This window comes from Vombatus ursinus, unplaced genomic scaffold, assembly GCF_900497805.2.
Source record: "Vombatus ursinus unplaced genomic scaffold, bare-nosed wombat genome assembly UNPS02006779.1, whole genome shotgun sequence".
Classification (NCBI taxonomy): Eukaryota; Metazoa; Chordata; class Mammalia; order Diprotodontia; family Vombatidae; genus Vombatus; species Vombatus ursinus.
Genome location: NW_020946557.1, coordinates 4226783 through 4251895, shown reverse-complemented (window position 1 = coordinate 4251895; position 25113 = coordinate 4226783). Strand labels below are relative to the sequence as shown.

Here is a 25113-nt window from a genome sequence, read left to right as displayed (position 1 = left end):
GAACCAGCAGAGCTTTCGAGCTGATTTAAAAAATGATCAAGTCCAGCAGCAGTGTGCTGTTGTTGTTTTTGTTGTGGTTGTTGTTCAGTTGTGCAGTTGTTTCAGTCACATCTGACTCTTTGTGACACCTTTTAGGGTTTTCTTGGCAAAGACACTAGAGTAGTTGGCCATTTTCTTCTCCAGACCATTATATAGATGAGGAAAAGAGGCCGACAGGGTTAGGTGACTTGCCCAGGGTCCCACAGCTAGCAAGTATCTGAGGTCAGATTTGAATTCAGAAGATGAGTCTTCCTGACTTTAGGCCCAGCACTCTATCCACTGTGCCACCTAGCTGCTGTTATTGTTACTCAGACCCAAAACCAGGTCACGAACTTATAGAACTCAGACCAGAGAACTTCAGTGATCAGTCTTTGCCCTGGATCGGATCACTTTGGATCTACTGAAAGCATAAAGATCCCTCCCCAATGTAACTTGTCCCTTAAAGCCTGAGATCACACAACATTTAATGTCCCCAAGAAAGCAGTGAGAAGACCAGACCAAACATTACATTCTAGAAAAACATAGAGGTTTCTGGAAGAATAGGTAAATAAGCAAGTAAACAAAAAGAATCTCACTATCAAAGTATATTACAGTAACAGATATGCTTAAAACAAAAACCCTAAAGAAGAGAATGACTTCAGAATACCTGAAAACAAAACTTCAACGTAAAACATAGCTTGGACACAGGTTCAACTAGAATTCCTGGAAAAGATAAAGCAAATGTTTAAATAAAAGAATTGTAATTTTTTTAATAAATGAAATGAGAGCACTAGAGGAAAAATATTGAAAAGAAATGAGAAGTGTGGAAGAAAGAATTAGAAAAAGAGTTTATAGATTGGTGCAAAAGATAGAGAAACCTTTCCCAAGCTACTTACTCCCTGATGGATGGACAAAAGGGAAGTCATTGACTCCATAAAAAACGAGAAATACTGAAACAAAATTAAAAGACTGAAAAAAATAGAAGAAAATCTGAGTCATCTTATAGCAAAAAACAAATAACTTGAAAATAGATCAAGGGAAAAAAGTTAAGAATCGTTGAAATACCAACAGGCTATAACCAAAAACAAAAAGAGCCTAGGCATTATATTTCAAGAAATCTTAAAAGAAAACTGCTCAAATCTCTTAGAACCAGAAAGCAAAATAGCAATAGAAAGAATTTCCTAGTTTCCTTTAAAAAAAAAAAAAACCTAAAATGAAAACTCCCAAGATACCAAAATCTAAAACATTCAAATGCAAAGAAAAATACTTCAAGCAACTAGAAAGAATGAATCCAAGTACTAATGAGCCATAGTTAGGATTACGTATTATTTAACAGCTATTTATCAAAGAGAGGAGAGTTTAGAATATGACATTTAATAAGGCAAAGGTCAAGAATGACTTACCCGGCTCTTTGCAGCTGGCGCCGACCACGAGGATCTCCCAGGACAACTGGCACAAGCGCCTCAAGACCCAGGACAACCGAAAGCCCTACCACAAGAAGCACAAGGATGAATTGGGCCATCTGCTCACCAACACCAAGATCGCCCCCGCCGCATCCACATCATGCGAGTCTGAGGAGGCAAAAAAAGTACCGGGAGCTGAGACTGGACGTGGGCAACTTCTCCTGGGGCTACGAGTGTTGTAACCGAAAAACAAGGCTTATTGATGTAGTCTATGATGCATCCGACAATGAGCTGATCCGGATTAAGACGCTGGTGAAGAATTGCATCGTGCTCATCGATAGCACCCCATACCGCCAGTGGCATGAGTTCCACTATGCCCTGCTCTTGGGCCGGAAGAAGGGAGCGAAGCTGACTCCTGAGGAGGAAGAAATTTTAAATAGAAAGCGTTCAAAGAAGATCCAGAAGAAATATGAGGAACGGAAGAAGAATGCCAAGATCAGCTCACTTCTGGAGGAACAGTTCCAGCAGGGCAAGCTCCTTGCCTGCATCACATGGAGGCCAAGTCAGTGTGGTCGAGCAGATGGCTATGTGGGCAAAGAGCCTGAGTTCTATCTGAGAAAGATCAAAGCCCGAAAGGGCAAATAAACCCTAACTTGGACATTCTGTAATGGAATAAATCCCCAGATTGTTTGCCAAAAAAAAAAAAAAGAGAGAGAGAGAATGACTTACCCCGAAAAACTGAGTATAATCCTACAGGGGAAAAGTGGATCTTTAATGAAATAAAGACGTTCCAAGCATTCCTATTGAAAAGACCAAAGCTATGTAGTGACTTTGAAGTTCACAGATAGGAGTTAAAGAGAAACATAAAAAGCCAAAGACAAATGAACAATGAGAAAGGACTAAACAAGGATAAACTGATGACATTCTAATGTGGAAACCTATCATCATTTGGGAAAATTGAGGGAGGCTAATTAGATAGAAGGCCGAGAAAAGGTTCTGTTATGTTTTCATGATCTTAAAATAAGTATGAAAATGGAGAAAAAGAGTAATACATTAGAGAGGAATAGGGAAAGAAAGGTTAGGGGAAATTATCTCACATAATTGGAGAGCACAAGTAGATATCTATACAAACAAGGAGGAAGGTGTAAGAGCAACTGACATTTGAACCTCATTTTCATCTGAATTGGTCAAAGGAGGGAAGAATATATACATTCATTTGGGTACAAAAATACATTTCATTCAACAGGGAAATAGGAGGGAAAGGATAAAAGGGAGAAGGAGAAACTGGAGGCTTTGATGACTTCAAGTCACCTAGCCCAGACAAGTTACATTTCAAGTGTTGGAAGAACAAATGGATGGGATATTTGTTGAAGTACAATTAGGGATATTTGAAAATTCATGGGGAACAAGAGGAATGCCACAGAACTTAAAAAAACAAAGGCTCTTATGCCCCCCTCAAAAAAAAAAAAAGGAAGAAAATATTTGCAAACTATTGGCCAGTAAGATTGACTTCAACTCCTAGTAAAATTTCAGAGTATCTTTTTGGAAGCACATGTGAGGAGGGGCAATTCATAATTAGGGCTTCAGGGCTACAAATATCCTCATGTGATTCTTAGGGAACTTGGTCTCAAAGTCTTTGTCAGATGCTGTTCCATTTGGATGCTACCAGATGCTGCTCCAATTGATGCTGAATCAATATTTGCTCTAGTCCCTACTGTCTCTAACTTGAATTATCAGCTGACAATGGCATGGGGTACGGTTGTAGAAGTTTTGAAAGAATCAGAACTAGGCCCAATGGTTGTCTTTGCTCATCTCATGCGTCAGATCCTTGCTCTGGAAAACTCTAGTCAACTCAACCCTATAGCTTCATGATGGTCACATGATCATGACCAAGAGTGTCATCTCCTTTTTCTTTAAGTACCCTATTCCCCATTTACCCACAAACACAGAAAGGCAGTTTCATAGTCTTTACCAATCCTCAGTGATTCCTAGCATTTTCATATGCAAATGACATAAGGAATCAATGTTCTAAACCCTTTACAAAAATGAGAACAAGCCATTCAAGGTGACCAGCTAAGGTCTGAATTTTATTCAAGAGGATAATCATGATTCATTGTTATCAAACTCCTTGGCCTGTCATTCAAAGCCATCCAAAATTTGGCCACTTCTTTATCTTTATAGCTTTATCTCTCAAATTACTTTCCAGAATAATTAGACTGCTCTATGATCTCCAAATGTGCCCTATGCTTTCCTGCTTCTATACTATACTTTTGTTTCTGCTGTTCTAATGTCTTGCTTTTCATAGTTCTTATTGTTCTTCATACTTCTGTAGCATTTGACAGTTTTGAACACCCTCTTATTTATATACACCTCTGACCTCAGTTTTTTGATTCCACTTTCTTCTAGGTCCCCTCAGACCTATCTGACTTCTCCTTCCAACTATTCTTTCTTATACTATTATGGATGCTTTACTAATTAACATGCATGTCCAAAGCATCTCTATCATGGACCCTCTTCACTTTTCTTTTTACACTCATTTCATTAGCTCTCATGTATTCAACGATTTCTATGTATTGTTGTTGTTCAGTTGTTTTAGTTGTGTCCAACTCTTCATGAACCCTCCTGGGCATTTTCTTAGCAGACATATTGGAGTGGTTTGCCATTTCCTTCTCTGGCTCATTTTACAGATGAGGAAACTGAGGCAAACAGGGTTAAGTGACTTGCACAGCTAATAAGTGTCTAAAATCAGATTTAAACTCAGGTCTTCCTGACTTCAGGCCCAGTACTCTATCTACTGCATCACCTAGCTGCCCTTATGATTGTTACATAGATGACTCCAAAATTGATAATCAAGTATTTGTCTGACCACCTTCAGAGCTGTCAGGGTACTCCAGAGGGTTGGAGTGTCTTCACAAATGTTTTTTGTTCAAGCATTTATTTTGGTATATTTTCTCTAATATCAACTGCCAACAATTAGTAGCCCAATTTATTTAATCAATTAACATCAAACAGCTTTTACAAAGGGATATGCATTCAGAAGATATAGCAAGAAGTACAAACATTTGCCCACAGCATTTGGAGGCACACTCTCACCTATACCGTCTCAGTCTTTGGGGAGCATGGGCTTCAAATGAAAGCTGCTGTTATATACATTACAGTCAACAAGTTCACTTCCAAATTTAGTATATCAGCGAGATAAGTTGATGTCCTCATGGCCTCAGATACTGCTGGGCTTGGATCCTGCTCCTTAGGGCTACACTGGTACCTTGACTTAAAACAAACTCTAATCTTGACTTCCATCATTGTAACTGTGTTGACTTGCTCTCCCACCTTTTAGAAGCTCACAAGGACAAAGTCATGTCCGATATTCCACCTCAAAGCAGGGGGGAAAAATAACACACATGTAAAGAGGCAAAAATCAGAGGCTCATATACGTGGCCATTAGTGGGCTTAGATGGGTAGATTAAGATTTAAGGCTTCTCCTCCCCACCTAGAAGCATACAGAAGCATGCCTTCCCTCAATCACAGCCAAGCAGGAAAAATTTAAAAACAATACAAACAAACAAAAAAGTCTTTGTCCATTAGTGCCTTTTGAATGTATTCTCAGTTTCAGTTCAGTAGCTGCTCTTCTTAACATGATAAGCATACCAGAATCAATGGGAATTGATTCAATCAAGCATGATGCAAATGCTCATAAAAGCTGATACTGGCCAGACCCCACACACACCTCTTATGTATAAACTCACCTAAGTATATATTGTCTCTCTCATTAGAATATAAATTCCTTAAGAATGCAAACTATTTACCACTCTTTTTATATCCATCCTAGCACAGAATTTCACATATAGTAAATATTAATAACTTGTTAATGATTGATTGGTTTCATAAAAGGACAGTCAGGAAAGGTAGTTATCTCTAAAGCCATGGAAAGAGAATATATCCAGTGTAGTGAATTGATTGATCAACAGTGTTAAATACTGCAAAGAAGTCAATTAGAATAAAAACTGGCGGGGGGGGGAATGGTCACTGAATTTTATGATTAGAAAGTCACTGGAAAGATAGCAAAATATCAGGAAAAGAAAAGATTTACCTCAGAACTCATCCATACAGATCTAGGAAATATGCCAGACCAAGTTCTGATTAGCAAATTAAAGAAAATTAAAGAAAAAAATCACAGTGATCTATGTTTCCAGTCTAGGTGAGCCAAGGGAAGACAGAAAAATCAGTTGACCCTGGAAATGGTGTGTAGCCAGGAATGGATTTGCTGAGCATTCCAGTGCAGGGAGAGGCTGGGGGTAGGGGGCAAGAAAAGGTCCCAAATCCAACACAGAGGGACACAAACTTGTTATGAATAAGTGCCAACTGGCATCTCTGTTGCTCATTCCCCAGTTCTGGGTCACAAATTCAGGGTAAACTAAGGAGAGGAATTGCACCTAAGGGTAGCATTCCAGAGTAATGAGTGATCACAGGCCCTAAACTATGCACCAGGCAATGAACAAATTCAGAACCAAGCAGCAGCTATGTAGTTTTGACCTCAGGAGACCTCAGGAGGGACTCATTTCTAGCCCACAATCCATCCTGAAGCCTGCAACAGAATAAACAGCATTAGAATACAAGACCAAAGGAGAGCCTGTAGTTTTGTCACTCTGAACTGTCAGAAATTTCTTGCTGATTGATAGTAGTTGATAGGGGCAGTGTTCTAATAGAACTCTAAATAAAGGAAAGACAACAGATATTTTGCTCAGATCTAAACCCAGGTCAGGAGCTTTCAGATCTCAGACCAAGAGGGTAGTGATAAAACTTTGCTCTAAATCAAACTATTTTAGAAGCATTGAAAGTTTTCAAGTCCTCAGCATGAACTGTCCTGGAGACCGTGGAATAACACAACACTCAATATGCAGCAGCTGAAACTTAGTGGACCTAAGTTCAGCCCAAACATTTCCTCTATAGGTACTCAGAGCCAGATCTAACAAAGTCCAAAGTCAGAAAATATTCTTGAAGAATGAGCAAACAAAAAAATTGTGAGGGATTGTCTGATGTTGGCTATGTGCCACATGAGAGTTGTGGCAAGATGGGGCAGGGACAAGATATTAGGAAGTAACTGGAGTTCACGCTCCCGAGGGAGGGGGCTGTGCCATGTAGAGTTGTGGTGAACTGGGGTAGGAACAGGATACGGGGAAGTAGCCGGAGCACGTGCTCCTGAGGCAGGGGGCTGTGCCACGTGGGAGTGGGACGACAGAGAACGAGCTCCCTTTGTCTAGTCCTCTTCCTAGGTGCAGCGCTAACCCCAGACGTCTCCTTCCTGTATCCGGGCCTAGCTTCCCTTTGTCACGTCCTCTCCCTTGGTGCAGCGCTAACCCCAGACATCCCCTTCTGGTATCTGATCCTACAATCATTCACTGGTAGGCGGGCTGAGGAGGAGGGGCTAGGAAGGTATATAGGGGTGGTAGGGGTCGGAGCTCGCTCTCTCTTGCTCCTGCTCTCTTGCTCTTGCTTTCCTGCTTGGCCTTGCTGTGATGGCCTCTGAATAAAGTTCGAGTGTTTGCACCTCCTGATCAGCTCGTCTCTGTGTTTATCTGGGTGGGCTCCAAAGACTGGTAAGTATGACCCTGGCAGCCTGCTCCTTATAGGAGGAGAGTGCACGGCACGACCAGCACAAAAATAAAAAATAAAAAAAAAAGAATGAACAAACAAAAGAAGAACTCCACCATAAAAACAGGGACAGGGATGTTCAAGACACAAACTCATAAGAAGGAAATCACTTCAAAATATCTACAAAGCCTCAAGGAAAAACACAAGGACACTGATAATTAGAATGGACCAAATAGAAGATAATGTCTCCATGAGACAAGAAGACATATTAAAAGCAAAGTGAGGAGACTGAAAACTAGAAGAAAACATAAAGTATATCATAGTAGATACAACTGATCTGAAAACAGATTGAGGATAAAAATGTAAGAATCATTGGACTATCTGAAAGTCATGATGAAAAAAGAGATTGGATTTCATATTTCAAAAAAATCATAAAAGTAAATTGTGAAGATCTCTTAAAACCAAAGAGCTAGTTAAAAGAAAAAATCTCCTGGTCATCTTCTGAAAGAAATCACAAAATTAAAGTTTCCAAGAATGTTATATCCAAAAATCAGAGCTCAGGGATATATGTCAGAAAGATAGAATTTAAGTGCCAAAGAGCTGAAGTCATCATCACATATGATCACCAGTCACGTCAACAAACATTTAAAAGTATCTAATATATACTAGACATTGTGGCTAAGCACTGTGACTATAAAGAAATGTAAAAGACAATCCCTGCTCCCAAAGAGTTCATCGTCTAATGGGAGAGACAACATGCAAACAACTATGTACAGACAAGTTTTATACAATATAAATTTATTATATAAATAATCCTCAAAGGGAGGGCAAAATAATGATCAGAGGGAGGGTATTAGAATTAAGGGAGATTGGAAAAGGCTTCTTGAAGAAGAAAGAATTTTAGTTGAGACTTGAAGGAAGCTGGCAAATCACTATAAAGGAGTGGAGAGCTTAGAATATGTTATTCCAAACAATTAAGGATATAGGCTTACAACCAAGAATAGCTTACCCAGCAAAACTGAATATAATCATTCAGGAGGAAAAAAAATGGATCTTTAACAAAACAGTTATTCTTTTCCAAACATTTCTGATAAAAGAAAAACAGAGCAGCATAGAAACTTTGAAATGCAAACACAAGAGTCAAAAGAAACATAAAAAGATAACCATGAGTTTAGCTTTTAAGCATAGGAGAATAAACAAGGATAAGGAGTTTACACGAAAAAATAGAGAAATGATACATGTGTTCTCTCTAAATCATATCATCAGGGGTCATAAAAGGACCCTTTTTAGAGTAGCCTAGGAGTCATTCTATTATGTTTTGACCATCTTAAAAGTACAATGTAGAGAAAGGGAAAGAGGAATACACTGAGAGAAGGGGAGAAAGAAAAGGAAGCATGAGAAAATTATCTCACAAAATCAAGGTACTCTAGTAGAAATCTATTCAAATAAAGATTGGGATGTGGGGGGAGCAAGTGAAATTTGAATCTACTCTCTTCTGAATTGGTCAAAGGAAGGAAGAATATAAATAACAAAGAGTTGGATACAGAAATATATCTTATTTGGGAGCAGCTAGGTGGTGCAGTGGATAGAGCACTGGATAGAGCACTGGCCCTGGAGTCAGGAGGACCTCAGTTCGAATTTGACCTCAGACACTGGACACTAGTTGTGTGACCCTAGGCAAGTCACTTAACCCCAACTGCCTCACCAAAAAAAAAAAAAAATTCAACAAAGAAACAGGAGGGACTGGGAAAAGGGAAAAAAAGGAAGAAGAGGGAGAATAGATTAAGGAAGGAAGTATCAAAACAAACTGTAACGATGCACAAAAATATTTATAGGAGCTCTTTTTGCAGTGGTGAGGAATTGATAACTGAGGGTTATCCATCAATTGAGGAATGGCTGAATAAGTTATGGTATATAAATGTAATGTAATACTATTGTGCCATAAGAAATTTTGGAGGGGATGATTTTGGAGAAAGTTGGGAAAACTTATATTAACTTATAAAGAATGAAGCAGGCAGCACCAAGAGAAAAATTTATATAGTGACAACAATATTATAAAGACTAAAAAACTTTGAGATTTAGTAATTCTGATCAATACAAGGACCAACTATGATTCTAGAGGACTCAAGACACAAAGTATTTTTCATCCCCTGATAATAGAGATAATGGACTTAAAGTGCAGATTGAGACATATTCTTTGAATATAATCAATGTGGAAATTTGTTTTGCTTGACTATAAATGCTTGTTACAGGGAATTTTGTTTTTATTTCTTTCTGGGGCAGAAAGTGGAGGAAAGGAAAGGAGGTGAATTTTTATTGATTAAAAATTAATATTAAAAGTGTCATTGATCCTTTGAAAAATTAGTTTTGTTATAGTGGTGGAGACAGGAGTAAGATCTCAAAGATTTAAGAAAATGAATCATAAAGAAGTAGTGGTTTAGTTGTAGTATGAAGCTATTTCCTGAGATTTCACACTGAAGGGGAGCAAAAAAAAAAAGGAGTGATAACTATGAGTTAGAAGGGTCAATGAATGCTCTTCTGTAGTTGTCTTCATGCTTTGTCTCCACTGTGGCAACCCACTCTCAAGCTCCCACACTAGATTGGTCCTAATTGGTTGAGTTCTTCATTAGCTTGGCAGTTCCAGACTTACTATACTACCTAATGTTCTCTGGCTTTCTTCATTCAATGCCATAACTCATCATCCACTTTTCACCTCTAGCTCTTAAAACATTAAACAATTCCTGAAAAGAACATTCAACCAATTGTCCTATGGTTGTGTTTGCTATCCCACTGACTTCCCAGAACGAATCACCCCTTCCTGGCCATCCTGCTGCTATATATGTTGTCCTTCTTTATTAAAATCTATTTTCCTTAAGGTCAGGGACTGACTTGACTTTTATATTTGTGTCCGTAGTGTTCAATACAGTAACTGGAAAATAATAATGTGCTTTTTATTAATTCATTCTTTCATCTATGCATTCTCTTTCTTTTTAAAATTTACCATTTATTTATTTTTAACATTCTTTTCTTTTATAATTTTAACTCCAAACTCTTTCCCTCCCACCCCTCCCCTACCCACTGAGAAGGCAAGAAAAATTACATCCATTATATATGTGAAATCATGCAAAACATATTTCCATATTAGCCATATCACAGAAAGAGAGAGAAAGAAAGAAAGGAAGGAAGGAAGAGAAAGAAAGAAAGAAAATGGTATTTCAATTTGCATTCAGAGTTTTAGAGTTCATCAGTTCTCTCTTTGGAGATGGGTAGAATTTTTTTTATCATGAATCCTTGGGAATTGTCTTAGATCATTGTATTGATCCGAGTAGCCAAGTCTTTCACAGTTTCATCATTACAACATTGCTGTTACTGTGCACAATGATCTCCTGGTTCTTCTCACTTCACTTTGCATCAGTTCATATAGCTCTTGCCACAGTTTTTCTGAAACCACCCCCTCTTCATTTCTTATAGCACAATAATATTCTATCACAATCATATGCCACAATTTGTTCAGCCATTTACCAATTGATGAGCATCCCCTCGATTTCCAATTCTTTGCCACCACAAAAAGAGTTGTGATAAAATTTTTGTATATTTAAGTCCTTTTTCTTATATCTCTTTGGGTTACAGACCTAGTAGTGGTATTGCTGGGTCAAAGGATATGCAAAGTTTGATAACCCTTTGTGCATAGTTCCAAATTGCTTTCCAAAATGGTTGGACCAATTCACCCACTCAACCAACAGTTTATTAGTGTACTTATTTTTCCTCATCCCCTCCAGCATTTATCATTTCTATTAGATGTAAGTTGGTACCTCAGATTTTTAATTTGCATTTCTCTAATCAATAGTAATTTAGAGCATTTTATATGACTATAGATAGCTTTGATTTCTTCTTCTGAAAACTACCTGTTCATACGCTTTGACCATTTATCAATTGGGTAATGACACCTTATTATTATAAATTTGACTCTGTTCTACATATGCATGCATAATACACACATATACACACATTACGTGTATATACAAACACCTACATGCACGTATATACATGTGTATATGTGTATATTCATATCTATGTGTGAATGAGGGAAATGAGGACTTTATCAAAGAAACTTGCTATAATTTCTATGATACCTTTTAGTAAAATGTAGTTTCCCTAATTATCTCTTTTAATTAGGTCTATTTTTGTTTTTACATTGTCTGAGATCATGATTACTTCTCCTACTTTTTTTTTACTTCACTTGAAGCATAATAGATTCTGCTCCAGCCCTTTATTTGAACTCTGTGTGTATCTTTCTGTTTTCAAGTGTGTGTCTCATAAACAACGTGTTACTGAATTCTGATTTCTATTCTATTCTGCTACCTGCTTCTGTTTTATGAGTGAACTCATTCCATTCACATTCATAATTATGATTATTGTGTATTTCCCTTCATCTTATTTTCTTCTGTTTATCCTTCTGACTACTGCCTTTCTTTTGTCATCCCTCCCCCCTTATCTCTGTTCCCATTCCCCTCCTATTTCCCTGCTGGTCAAGATAGATTTCTATACCCAACTGAATGTGTGTGTGTGTGTGTATTCTTCCTTCTTTGATCCAATTCCTATGAGAGTGAAATTCAAGCATTGTCCACCACCCCACCATTTTCCTCTCCAGTACAAAAGCTTTTCCTTGCACACCTCTTCTGTGTGAGAAAATTTTCCCCATTCTACCTTTCTCTTCCCCTTTCTCCCAGTGCATCCCTCTTTCTTACCCCTTCATTTTTTAGATCATCCCAATATAATAGATTTACAATCATACCCTTATCTATGTGGACTCCTTCTAAATCCTGTAATAATGATAAAGTTTCTCAGAGTTACATGTAGTATCTTTCTATATAGGAATGTAAAGTTCAATTTTATTGAATCCCTTATAATTATCCTTTCATGTTTACATTTTTATGCTCCTCTTGAGTCTTGTGTTTGTCAGATTTTGTATTCAGCTTTGGTCTTTTCATCAGAAATGCTTGAAAGTCCTCTATTTCATTAAATATCCATTTCCCCCCTAAAGGATTATATTCAGTTTTTTTGGGTAAGTTGTTCTTGGTTGGTAAGTTATTCTAGTTCCTTTGCCCTCTGAAATATCATATTTTAAGCCCTCCATTCCTTTAATGTGAAAGTGGCTAAATCTTATGTGATCCTGACTGTGGCACCATGATATTTTAATTGTTTCTTTCTCAATGCTTGCAATATTTTTTCCTTGGCCTTGGAGCTCTGGAATTTGGTTTTAATATTCTTTGGAGTTTTCATTTTGAATCTCTTTTAGGAGTTGATTGGTGGATTCTGTCAATTTCTCTTTTACCTTCTGGATCTGAGATATTGGGGCAGTTTTCCTTTGCAATTTCTTTTATATTTCCTTTATAATTTCTAGGATCTTTTTTATTATGACTTTCAATAATTCTTAAATTATTTCTCTTTGATCTATTTTCCATTTCAATTGTTTTTCCAATGAAATATTTCACATTTTATTCTATGTTTTCATTCTTTTAACTTTGTTTTATTGTTCCTTGATGTCTCATGGAGTTATTAGCTTCCACTTGCCCAATTCTAATTTTTAAGGAATTCTTTTTTCAGTGAATTTTTGTACCTGCATTTCCATTTAGCCTATTCTGCTTTTAAGGAGTTATTTTCTTCAGTGAGTTTTTGTGCCTCTTTTACCCTTAAAGCAATTATTTAAGGTATTGTGTTCTTTAGTATTTTCTGTGCCTCTTTCACCAAACTGTTAATTCATTTTTAATAATTTTCTTGCATCACTCTCATTTCTTTACCCAGTTTTTTTTCTCTTCCACTCTTATCTCTTTAACTCTTCCAGGAATTTTTGTTGGGCTGTAGTCCAATGACCATTTTTCTTGGAGACTTTGCTTGTGGCTGTTTTCACATCATTGTCTTCTTCTGAGTTTATGTTTTGGTCTTCTCTGGCATTGTAGTAGTTTTCTATGGTCAAGTTCTATTTTGTTATTGTTGCTGTTTGCTCATTTTTCTGGTCTATTTCTTGACTTTGAACTTCATGTCAAAGTTACATTTTGCTCACCTTAGGATGAGGAAGCACCATCCCAAGCTTCAGCACTGCTATTTTCACAGCTAGTTCTGGGGTGTCTGCAAGTTTTCTGTTCTTCCAAGCCAATGTGATCTGGAGAAAGGTGTGGTAACTTTTCTCCCTGTTTGAGCTCTGGTCTTTACCTAGGAAGGGACCCTCCTCCCCTGCAGTCACAAGTGCTAATATTCTTCTTGTCCCTGGAGCTTTAACCAGGTCCCCTGCTCTCTGGAAGTCACAAGTACTAGCACTCTTCTCTGCCTTGGAATTGCAATCCAGAAGTGAATATGCACAATAATTACCAATTACTGACAGATGCACCCAGCGCCAGCGAAATGGTCCCCTGGAATCTCTTTCTGGCCAGTTGTCAGAAACCACCCCCCCATCTCTGGGCTTTAGACCATCCAAAGCTGCTTCTGCCACTGTTGCAGCTACTCCCAAAATCCACCACTGGTGCTGCTGTGGTGCTCCAGATCAGCTTCCCAACCTGGTATCAAAGACCTTTCCTGCCAACCACCTAAATTGTCTGAGACTAGATAAATGTCTCACTCTGACCTTTCATTGGCTCTGCCACTCCAAAATTTGATTTTAAAGTTGTTTGGAGGAGAATGTTGGAAGAGTTCAGCTGAATTGCTGCCTATACTCTACCGTCTTAGAATGCCTTGGCATGGACTTACTCCATGCATTCTCAATAAAGTAGGAGACTAAGTTACTTTCTGCAAATATATTGAAGATAGTAGAGAGGTATTGAGTTTGAGGGCTTAAGAAGAGAGAAAAGTTTTGGAACAAACACTGTCAGGAATGAGCTAAAAAATGGAGAAGGCAGCTTCAGAGTTGTCATGCAGCTATGAAGAGCTACATAAGAGCTATCAGTTTAGTGACTCAGGTTCGTAATCTTAATGTCCCCCCTTCACTCCTCAATCTCTCTGACCCCACATATCCAGTCTATTGCAAATCTTGTCATTTGTACTGCCACAATATCTCTTGCATTTAACTCCTCTCTATTCACACAGCCACCACTTTAGTTTAGACCCTTATCACCTCTCATAAGTTGCTGACCCAGCCTCCTAATTGGTCCCTCTGATTCGTCTGTCCTCACTTCACTCTGTCTTCCACTCAGCTCCCAAAGTAATTTTTTCTTTAAGTGTAGATCTGGCCAAGCCACTACCTTACTCAATGAACCCCAGTATCTCTCTGTTGCCTCTAGGTAAAATATAAATTCTGTTTAGCTATTAAAGCCTTTCACAACCTTGACCCAAACCTATCTTTCTATCCCCACTGTACATTACTTCCCCTCCCACATGCTGCAGTCTAACCAAACTGACCTCTGTGTTCCTCACACAAAGCACTCAGTCTCCTGTCTCTGTGTTTTTCCACTGGCCACCAACTCCCCATTCTTGGAATGTATCCTCTCCTTACCTCTACTGTTAGAATACCTTTCTTTGGTCAAGTCAGAACTTAAATGTTTTTCCTCATTCACCTGCTTGTGCCCTCCTACTATGACTACTTTGCATTTAACTACTTTATATTTATTTGTAGTCATTATCTTTATATTTATTCAGCATATATATGTACATATATGTATATTTATATGTACACACATATGTATGTATTTTTTTTATTTTCTCATTGGCTCTTGTGAATGAACTAAAACAATGAACCTGTAGCTATTGTCTAAGTTACACTAGAAAATAAGGATTCTTTTAACAAATTAGGTTGTCTAGTGATTTTCTGTTGTATTTGTTTTTCTTTAGCATATATACTGAATGTTCCCATAATGAGATTCAGGATTTGCTCTTTCTTATCCCTACTACCTTTGTATGGAGAATAAACTTGTTAAAAATGAAACATATAAGAACATCCAGCATGTTCTAAAATATCCCAATTCTGGCAGCTGACAAAAAATTCTACTCTCAGAATCATCCTATATCATTGATTGAAGGAATTGGAGACAAAAGACTGGATTGGGGGAAGGGAACAGGAAAGCTGTTTTCAAGTATTTGAAGATTTATCATATAGAACAGGGTTTGTCTTATCCTTGTTGGTCCCATAGGCAGAACTAGGAACAATGGATAGATGATGCAAAGAGGCATATTTAGGAATGAGGTAAGGAAAGATGTCTTACCAATTAGTGCATATCCAAAAGCAGAATAAATGGCTTTAGAAAGGAACTTCTCACTGGAATTCTTCACACTAGGCTTAGATTTGTTATATATTTGTTGGATATGTTGTAGGAGCAATTCTTATGTGTGTGTGTGTGTATATATATACACATGTGTGTATATGTATATATGTGTATGTATGTATGTTTATGTATATGTGTGTGTGTGTGTGTGTGCGTGTGTGTATATAAAGTTTGGACAAGGTAGCCACTTCTATTCCTTCTATTCCTTCCAGTGAGGGCATTCTATGATTCTGATACTACCCCTAGGCAAGGAAAGTGGTGCAATACCTTGCAGATGGTAAGTACATCACTGGGTCAGTGAAGCCCACAGAAAGGTAATACAGGGGTGATTAATCCAGGAATTAACACAACTATGACTATATTGCTTTCCACCAGCTACATTTAAGAGGATTCTTTTAAGCTTCAGTTTGTGGAGGAAACACAGGCTACTGTCATTTCCCCAGCAATTGATTCTCCAACCAAACATCAACTTGATAATAGGGAGGATATACAAGACTGGGCTCACCTTTCCATTTCTAATCCTCAATAATTTTCCAGGCACAGGAGGGGGAAAAAGAACTCAATTAAAAAATATAAATAAACTTTAAAATAATATTTACTGGTTAAAAGGACTGATAATTGAAGTAATGCATCTTTTATAAATCACTGTTATGCTTTTGTGGATTATTTTTTTTTCCATGAGAAAATTAACAGCAACATTTGTTCAGAAAAAGCAAAATGTGTTCTTTCCTTCCTTATTACTTTTATTGTTCAAGGCTTCTTTTAGACTATAATGTGGCATTGTGTATTTCAGTTGGGGGGAAAATCACTTGTCTTTCAAACATAAGAATGTGATTTTATACTATTGTTGCCAACAATGAGCTAAAGAGGTTAATGGATCACATATCTGGCAAACAGCCACTCTGCCTCCTGCTCAATATATTAAACAATACACATTCTGTTGTTGTGGCTGAGCTCACTATTCTGTTTGAATAGCTGGTAAATAACTTTAGTTATATTTTTAAGTTTTTCCAGAAACCCCAACAGCTTTATTTTGTCATTCACTATTGAATATTTAATCCTAAAATCTTGGGGACTGAGAAGTTAGGGATACACTATAATTGAGTGGGGATGGGTGGGGTATGGCAAGGGTTGAGTGACATATTTGCATAGTACACTAAACAATTTATTCCTTTATAATTGGTTGAAGATCTTTCGTTTTCGAAGTGTGTCTAGTTTCATTTTGTTTGTTATCCTGTTTTCTTGAAATTACCACTAGGGGAAAAAAAGAGGGTAGGAGAAGCCAGACTACTAAAAGAGAAGACCTGCAAGTCTTTCTAGTGCTGGCCCTAAAAAGGCTCTAATAAAACCCTAATTTAACAATCCTACCCTTCCTGATGCCAAGGTCGATTTCCCTTTGCATTGTTTGACAACCCTTGAAAAAAAAAAAAGATAAAGCAATAGAGCAATTCCCACCCTAAAGGATTCTGTCCATATTGCAATTGTACTATGGAAAGTTAGCTAAAGACCATTAATACTTCATTCTGTAGCCTGCAGTAGATGTGTGTTTTTTTTATTTAATTTAATTTTTTTAAGGAGAATTACCCAAAGAGACAGCTTTACAAACGATACGCTGCTAATTTTATTTTCAGAGAAACTTTGGTTGGGGGTCAGCAGTGGTGGCTGTGGGTTGCACCGCAGCTGTAGGAGGCTTAGGGATGGGGGAGGGAGACAAGCAATAGAAGAGTCTCCGTGGATCTGTTGGAATCATTTAAATCTGTCAACGAGTAAATTAAATAACACACCACCACATCATTTCTCTGAGGAAACAAGGTGGAGTTAAAGGGGATGAAGAGAAACCAACTGAATTAGAAACGTGAACAAATCTCTCCGATTAGGCATTTTGGAAGGGTTAGGATAAGACAAATCCTTCGGGGGTGGGGGGTGTCGCTCCCCACAGGGTCTGCGGTGATCATCCGCTACGATTCCCGCTGAGCGCGGCAGCGGAGCTGAGGACAGACCCAGACAGCCACTGCAGCAGCCCGGGAGCGCTCAGCATTAGCCCGATCTCTACTACGACAGTCCGCTCCTCCGATGATGCCCTGTTCTTGCAGCTTTGCTTCTGGCTTCTTTCCCCCCAAAGAGAATGAAGTGACCTCAGCTCCTCCGTGATCAGGTCCCATCGGACCTCTAGCTTTCCAGGGCCGCTGCTGCTTCGATTCCCGCACCTCTCCACCCCCGCCCCGTAACCTTCATGCCCCTAAAGAGTCCTGCATTGCCCTCAGGTCTCCCCACTCGTTGCTTGCCCTCGCCTCCTCGGAGCCTGGTTGGCAGCGCCCAGGGAGGAGGACGCGATGTAGCTCCGCAGCCTCAGGACCTCTGTCGCGGCTGCCGCCTCCTCCTGGTAAATTCTCCTCCTCCTTCTCCTCCTCCTCCCAGGGCGCTGCCCTCCCCCTGCAGCAAGCTGCTTTTTTGGTGTCTCGGTGTGCCTGTGCCTCTGTACTGGAGACACCTGCGCTTCCCAGCCCCTCTCCTCCTCCTGCTTCTCCTCCGCCCTATTTTGCTATTGCTGAGCCACTGCCTTTGGGGGCCGAGGAGTGGGAGCAGCCGGAGGAGGGGGAGGAGAAAGGGCTGGGGGCGGGGTGGGTGGGGAAAGGCTTAGGGAGGGGTGTGGACAGCAGCCACTCTGCAGCTGGCCGCCTGGGACCCCGCTTCCCTCGTGTGTCCCTCCGAGTGATGGAGGGGAAGAGACTCGCTTAGACACGCACGCAGCTGGGCGCCTCTCCGGGAGGCGGTGGTGGCGGCGGCCGCAGCTGCTCTCCTTGCGAGAGGGAGCGGGCGGCGCCTGATGCAGCTCAGCTCTGGCTGCTCCACGGGGAGCGCGCCGTAAGCTTTAAGCTCGCTGAGTGACTCTCGGGCGCCGGCTACAAGCGGGAAGAGAACCACCCAGATGCTGCTTTGACTGTTGCTCTTTTTTAGAGAGGGTGGGGGCGAGCTCTGGGAGGGCGCTCCTTCAACTGTCACTGCGGAACAGGGTCTTACCCCTCCTAGTGCAGGGTCTGGGGACAGCTCAGGGTGCATATGCGGAGAGGAGGATGCGCACCTTCTCTCGAGCGCAGCCACAAGGCATTGGCAGAGCTAGGACTGGGGCTCCGGAGCCAGCCTGTGCCGCGTCCTAGCCACGGGAACGCGCCCTGCTGCACCTGGCCTCTGCCTCTCTGGGAAGTGCAGGGAACGAGTGCTAAACTCCACTACTTCTTTCCTCCTCTCCCTCCTCCCACCTTCACTCCTCCCTCCTTCCCGCCTCCCTCCCTACCCAATATTTCGTTGCCTGCGTGTCTCTCCCTGCTTATACATACACACATCACCATTCGGTCACTCACTCACTCTCAGTCTCGCGCTCTGATGAGCTGAATTCCCAACCTCAGAAACAAGCCATCCAACTTAGGAGCCTGGCCACAAAAGCCACACTTTTGCCCCCCACCCGGACAGCCACAGCATTAGTGATCCCTTCGCCCGCTCGTCCGCCTGCCCGCCTCGGCTCTCCTCCAGCAGCAGTGGCTCAGGATGCCCGGTAAGTGAGTCAGGCTGAGACCACTAAGTCTCTGCCAAGCAGTAGCTAGCTAGACTGGGTCGGCTAGTTACACCATTCATCATCCCTTTTACATTGGGGGAAGGGACAGAAAGGAGGGAGTAGTGGCCAAAAAAAAAAAAAAAAAATTCCGCCAGCTGAACCGGTCTTGCGGACCCCGGGACCGCTTTCTGGGTCTAGTTTCCTGGGGGCGCTGCCCAGGAGAGGACTTTTAGACAGGTTTCTCTGGGACTCGAGTAACACAAGTGTAAGGGAGAAGGGCGTTGCGCTGGGTACAGAGGGTACCGTTGGCTCGGTTTGGGGTTGTTTGGGGAGAGGTTTGCTGGGAGACTGATAGAAAAGCATGTTACCCCAAATAGTTGGGGGGACTTAGTGGTTTGGCACCTATCTGAGTTGTTTGTGCTGAATATGATTGCAGAGGAGTTTCGACTTCTGTTCTTTAGGGATGAAGTAAATTCCCAGCTTTGAGGTAGAGGACAGGTAGAGGGCAGGAAAGGGAGGCAAGTGTCTTCAACCCATACACACATATCCACGCAAACGCTGCCCTCCGCCTCCACTCTCTCCTAGAGATTGGATTGATGGTTGAAGCAATACCGTTGCATTTTACCCTGCCTATGATCATGAAGGCTTTGGGGGGAGTTGGTTTAAAAAACCGCTAGGGCTTTGGCTTCTGTGACCTGGGGGAGCAGCCTGGCTTAGGGTTTGCAATAGGAGATATAGAAAAGGGGACACCCAGTCTTGGCTGTGTTTGTCTTTACCTGAGGATTCCCACTGAAACTTACCAGCTTCGAGGGCAAGCGCTCCTCCATCAACTCTGGAGCCACCTGATCCTTGTTGTCCCTACACTCTGGCTGCTCGGTCTCTCCAGGTCAGCCAGACATCTGCTGTTCAATGGAGTGTGCTCCACTACCCTTGCGAGCCTTTACTCACTCCCACTTTTAAGCATAATAATAATAATAACAATGCCAATTTCTCCGTAGAAAATATTGATCCCTTAAGGGGAGCTTTAATATTTGCAAAGTGCTTTAAATCAAATTACATCAAGAATACATTTAATTGCGCTGTAACTCCTCTCTGATTTATGTGAACTCTGCTAAGTAAATATCAGAGGAAGGGACAAGGTGGGGGCAGGGACTATAAGGCAGGAGCAGGGTAGGTTCCTTTTAGTGAAGGTTGTCCTTTCTAAACTACTCTACTTGATTTGTTGGCAGTAATCTAAAGCTAGTGATTGCTGTTGATTCTGAAATGGTTTTGCTCAGCAGTTTCAGTATTTTTCAGGGCTTTAGGGGCACCACTGAAAAAATGTTACCCAAGTTACAAGTTAGTTCACATATGATTCCTTTTGAAAAGAAGAAATGAGAAGTCATTACTGATATTGGATAGCAAAAGGTTTTTTCCCCCTATATTAAAAAGGTCTTTTAATAGATATCAACTACTTATCTGCCAAATTCCATTTTAATCATCGAAATACTTCTTCTATATGACTCTCATCAAAGGAGAAAATGTCCCAAACTTATAGTCTCCCTTCCTTCAATTGTTTCCAAGCTGCCCCATGTTTCAACTAATTATGGATTACCAGAGGAATCATTTTATGCTTTCGCCTTATGAAGTTGTTATTTAGCTGACTATTCAAGGTACCAGAAGATATTGTCAAGGAATCAAAGAGTAGAATGGGTAGGAGGTTGTTGGCTGAACTTTAAGGCAAGTTAGCCTTAGGAGCCTTAAAAGAGAAAGAAAACTCTCTACTGGTAACTTTCAAGTTACTTTTGATCAATTTAACAAGACTCTTTTTCAATGTGCACACGAATGAACATAATGTTGCTTATTAATAATTTAAAGGAATATTATCAAATAGGCTACTAAGCAGATTTTATGGAAAATTATAAGGGCTAGAGTAAATGGAGGTTCACAGTATGAGCTCAGATTACAGTTTTTTCTAGGTCAAGTATGACTTCAATACTCACATTTAATATTTAAAGCCTACTACCTTTGATTTCTTCACCCGGAATGATCTGTTTATATGTGTTATATGTGTGAATCAGAGTCACGGTTGCTTACAAGCCTACTTAGATACTTTTGAATGAACTACCTTATTGCTCCCTGAATTTTTGTTCATTCCATGATTTTTTAAAAAGCCTCTACTATATACAAAACACTATTCAGGGTGCTGTGAGGGATACATTAAGGGTTTAAAAAAGGGAAGTCTTTTTTTTTTAAATAAACCTTTAGCCCTTGCCTTACTGAAAGATGACTGAAGATATAATACAAAAACTACTTTGAGTGGGGAAAAAACCTCAAACATTTGCCTTACTATTAAACACAGTATCTTGCACTTAGTAGGTGACTAAATGTTGATTGAATGAATTCAAATAATTCATGACATCTACTATTCAATTTTGCTTTCAGTATTAAATTCATTTTATCATTCTAAACTTATTGTGCTATGTGTGATCCAGTTTCAGAAAAGTAATTATATTTCTTGTTTGAAATTCATGCTTGTGCTCATTTTTATGATTCAAATAAATTAAAATTAAATTACTATTTATTAAATTATATTTAATATTAAAATATTTAACAATAAACATTTATGTACTAACATCTTAAGCTGGTACCTGTAAGCCCCATTCTGAATTGTCACTGGGCCACATGTGTCAATTGTGCTCATTTATGAATAAATTTTCCTTCCAATTGCATTGAAAAGTGAAGCTCTAAAGTTGAAAAAAATTACTCCTTAACTTTTCTCCTCTCTCTGCAACTTCAAAATGTGCATGTTTATGAAAGATTTCAAGGGTTATGCAATTTTATGCTAATGAGTAATCTGATTTAATAGGTATTGTTTAGTATTTGTTAGAGAAGGAAGTAGTGCCTTATAGAAATCTAACTGAAGTCTTTGTAGTCTTTCTCAACATCATGCCTGGCAGGGTTGGCTCTATTCTGAGAACATCATTCATGAATAAAATTATTCCTCAGGGTAACACAAAAGTAAGTAGCACCTGCAGAATAGTTTCTTAGTTATTAGTATATATTGGGAACTGGGGGGAGGGGAAGGTTGGGATGATGGTTTATGACAATTATTCTTCAATTACTTCTTGGGCATAAATTATGAGTAACAACACTAATACTGAATTCACTGAAGTTATAATACAATTATGAATATACCACTGGTTTATTTTTCTAGTGCAGAATCTTTTATGATTGAGTTTCTTCACAATATTTTGTTCTGGAAACTTCTAAAATTAAAATGATCACAGTTTCATTAGGGGTAGTATGATTTAGTATGAATGGAATTTTTTCCAACTGTGTTGCTGTTGCCACTGCTGCTGTTAATTTTAAGGAAAGATAAGTAGTTTCAGAGAAGAGATCCTATAAATTGAAAGTTGCGAGAAAAGCATTCATATAAATCAAGCTTATCCTAAACTCATAGTGAGCCTTGTTAAGGGGGTGGGGGGAGGCTTAAAAGTTGATTTTAATTATTTGCTAATTTATGACAAACTAGAAAACTCTAACATTGTAATTTCCAAATTATAATGCTACTCTAGATAGCAGAAGTGCAATCGCTCTTAATCAGAAATCTAGTACACAAATCTTTGTGGACAAATTTTGCTGACTCTTATTCTCATCATTGCCTTGTTAGGATCAATCTTTGTTTCTATGGATTATGATGATATCTTAACCTTTAGAGCAGAAGCTCAATAAAAACAAGTTATTAAGAACCACATTTGGAAATCACTGATCTAAGGACAATGAGATTTCAGAGTAGATAAAACTCATCAACAAGATTGTATTGTAAATTGTGGACTCCAGAGGATATAAAATTGCCTGGATTTCTATATAATGTACAAGCAGAAGTTCAACAGGACAAAGGAAGTCTGTAAATCCAATTTGCAGTTTCAATTGAAGGGTTATTTAGCAATATTACTGTTGTTTAACATTTGATAACATATGTCGACTTTTCCATTATCTATAAAAGGGCTCTAAACAAAGGAAAGTCAGAAGCACAGAATGGCAATGCTAGAAGGGACTTTAGAGATAACCTAGTTCAGAGGAGTCAAACATGGACCTGTGTGCTGCTGCAACATTCTGGAATGCAAAGAACCAGATTAAAATGTAATTGGGAAATATTGAACAAAATAAAAAGTATAATAAAACATAGATAATGTTAATATATGGTTTTTAAGTCAATATGCATCTTTCAAGCATCTTTATGTATAGCTTAATTTGTTTTTTTTGTGTGTGTGTTTTATTAACCCAACCCTGTGTATGAGGAGTTCAGGGAGCACTAGCACCTCTGGTGTGAGAGACTTTTTTCAGACCTACTCATCCATCCTAGGTGTCCACCTCTTATTCAATTCTCACCTGTGGCTCCAAGAAATGGTAGTATGTGCAGCATCCATCACACCTGGGTAAAATCATCTCAGCATATGGGCTAAAACAGGTTGAGGGTAGCCAACAGACCTTAAACTCATGAGTGAATTAGTGAGATTTCTACCCCAAACACGTGAAGACTTTTGGCAGAATAAGCTGTCAAGAACAATTTGTTTCAACAGACATGAAGGTGGATCAAGCAGGTGCTGTGGAGATTGATCAGACATGGAAGATGCCAAGGTCATCCACTGTACCCTGGCCTGTCACTAATTCTCCTGATTTTTGTCTTGCCTCTGTGATACTGGGAGAGATAGTGAAGATGATGACTTCGTGCAACTCTGCCTCAGTTAAATCTAACTCGTCACTCAATTGGTGATGTCATTGGTCTTCTTTGAACAACAACAGTCTCCCTTCCCATTTCTATTTGAGTTCAACACCAATTCATTTCACAATGAAAGAATCTGAGACTGAGGTGAAGGGACTTTTGCCCGTGGCAAGATAATGAAAAAGCTAAGGAGGATTGAATTAAACATTTTTTTTTTCTTGAGTGCCCACTATATGGCAGATACTGTGCTAGGTACTGAGGCAATAAAGAAAAAAAAATCATAGTTCCTGCCCTCATGGAGCTTACTTTATACTGGGAAGGAATGGTGGTAAAGACAATCTGCACACAGATAAGATATGCAAAGTTTATATAAAGTACTTTTATTATTTATATTTTTTTTTTGCAAGGAGAGTATGGTAACAACTAAGTGAAGACTGGAAAAGGTCTTCTCTATGAAGTGGTATGAGAGTTGTGTTTTGCTTTGATAGACTTAGCTCTTCTCAGCAATACAAGGATCTAAAACATCTCCAAAAGTCTCATGACGGAAAATGCTATCCACATCCAGAGAAAGAACTATGGAGTCTGAGTGCAGATCAAAGCATACTATTTGATCTTTTTTCTGTTTTGTTTTGTTTCTTCTTTCTTGTGGGTCCTCTTATTGGTTGTAATTCTTCTTTACAGCATAACTAATGTGAAAATATGTTTAATAGGAACATATATGTAAAGCCTATATCATATTGCACGCCATCTTGAGGAAGGAGGTGAGGAGGAAAGGGGAGAAAATTTAAAACTCAAAAGCTTATGGAAGTGAATGTTGAAAACTAAAACAAAATTAATTAATTAAAAAAAAGAGTTGTATTTTGAGGGAAGCTAGGGAATCCTGCTAGAATCTGTGTTACCCAGCTCCCAGGCTAGTATTTACTCCATTGTGTCAAAAGATAGTTTACAATGACCAGAGTTTGAAAACAAGATGTTTTAGGAATTTGTACTAATGATCTAGTGTCCACAAGTTGATCTGATTTGAATTTAACCCCTTTATAAATATAATTTCATCCAATATTATAGTAATAGAAACCAAACCTCTTTTATGGTATGCCTCTGGCACTGGTTACCATCTTAAAAAATGCACTTACTTTTTGTGAACATTTGGCTACCTTTAAAGGTGAATATTTGGTTTGTTGTGTGTGTTTTAAAAGTATTAACTGAGCTAATCTTTCAAAGGGCTTAACTATTGTGAGGGAGATGAGGAGTCGATGTGCTGACTTTTAAATGTAGGAGCTGAGGTGGCCAATCTTTAGCCTATAATGAGATTTTTACAGACAAGTCATAATGAAGGAGTGACACTATGTTACCGACAGAATGAATAGAAGGTAGTAGCCCTATAACTTAATGTAATCTTTAATGGACTACAATGTAGATAGTTTCCTAGGATTCAGCTTTAAGTTTTAACTTCAAGGACTGGTGCCACTTAGTAATTGTTTAATAATCTAGAGGACCTTAAAGTAGCTCAAACGATATGGGATATTTTACATTCTCAATAATACCCTCATAATACATACTTTTTCTGCTGGGTCATAACGTATCTAT

General features: G+C 39.1%; 1 protein-coding gene and 1 pseudogene across 1 annotated transcript in view; both read left to right on the top strand.

Annotated features, from left to right (window-relative positions):
- Positions 1-1384: 1384 nt before the first annotated feature.
- Positions 1385-2066, top strand: LOC114033123 (annotated as a pseudogene).
- Positions 2067-18619: 16553 nt separating this feature from the next.
- The window catches only part of HS3ST5 (heparan sulfate-glucosamine 3-sulfotransferase 5), a 304691-nt gene continuing 298197 nt past the window's right edge, over positions 18620-25113 (top strand). The window contains exon 1 of the mRNA XM_027848672.1: positions 18620-18818. The gene's annotated coding sequence lies outside the window, so the exon portion shown is untranslated. The remainder of the gene's footprint in view (positions 18819-25113) is intronic.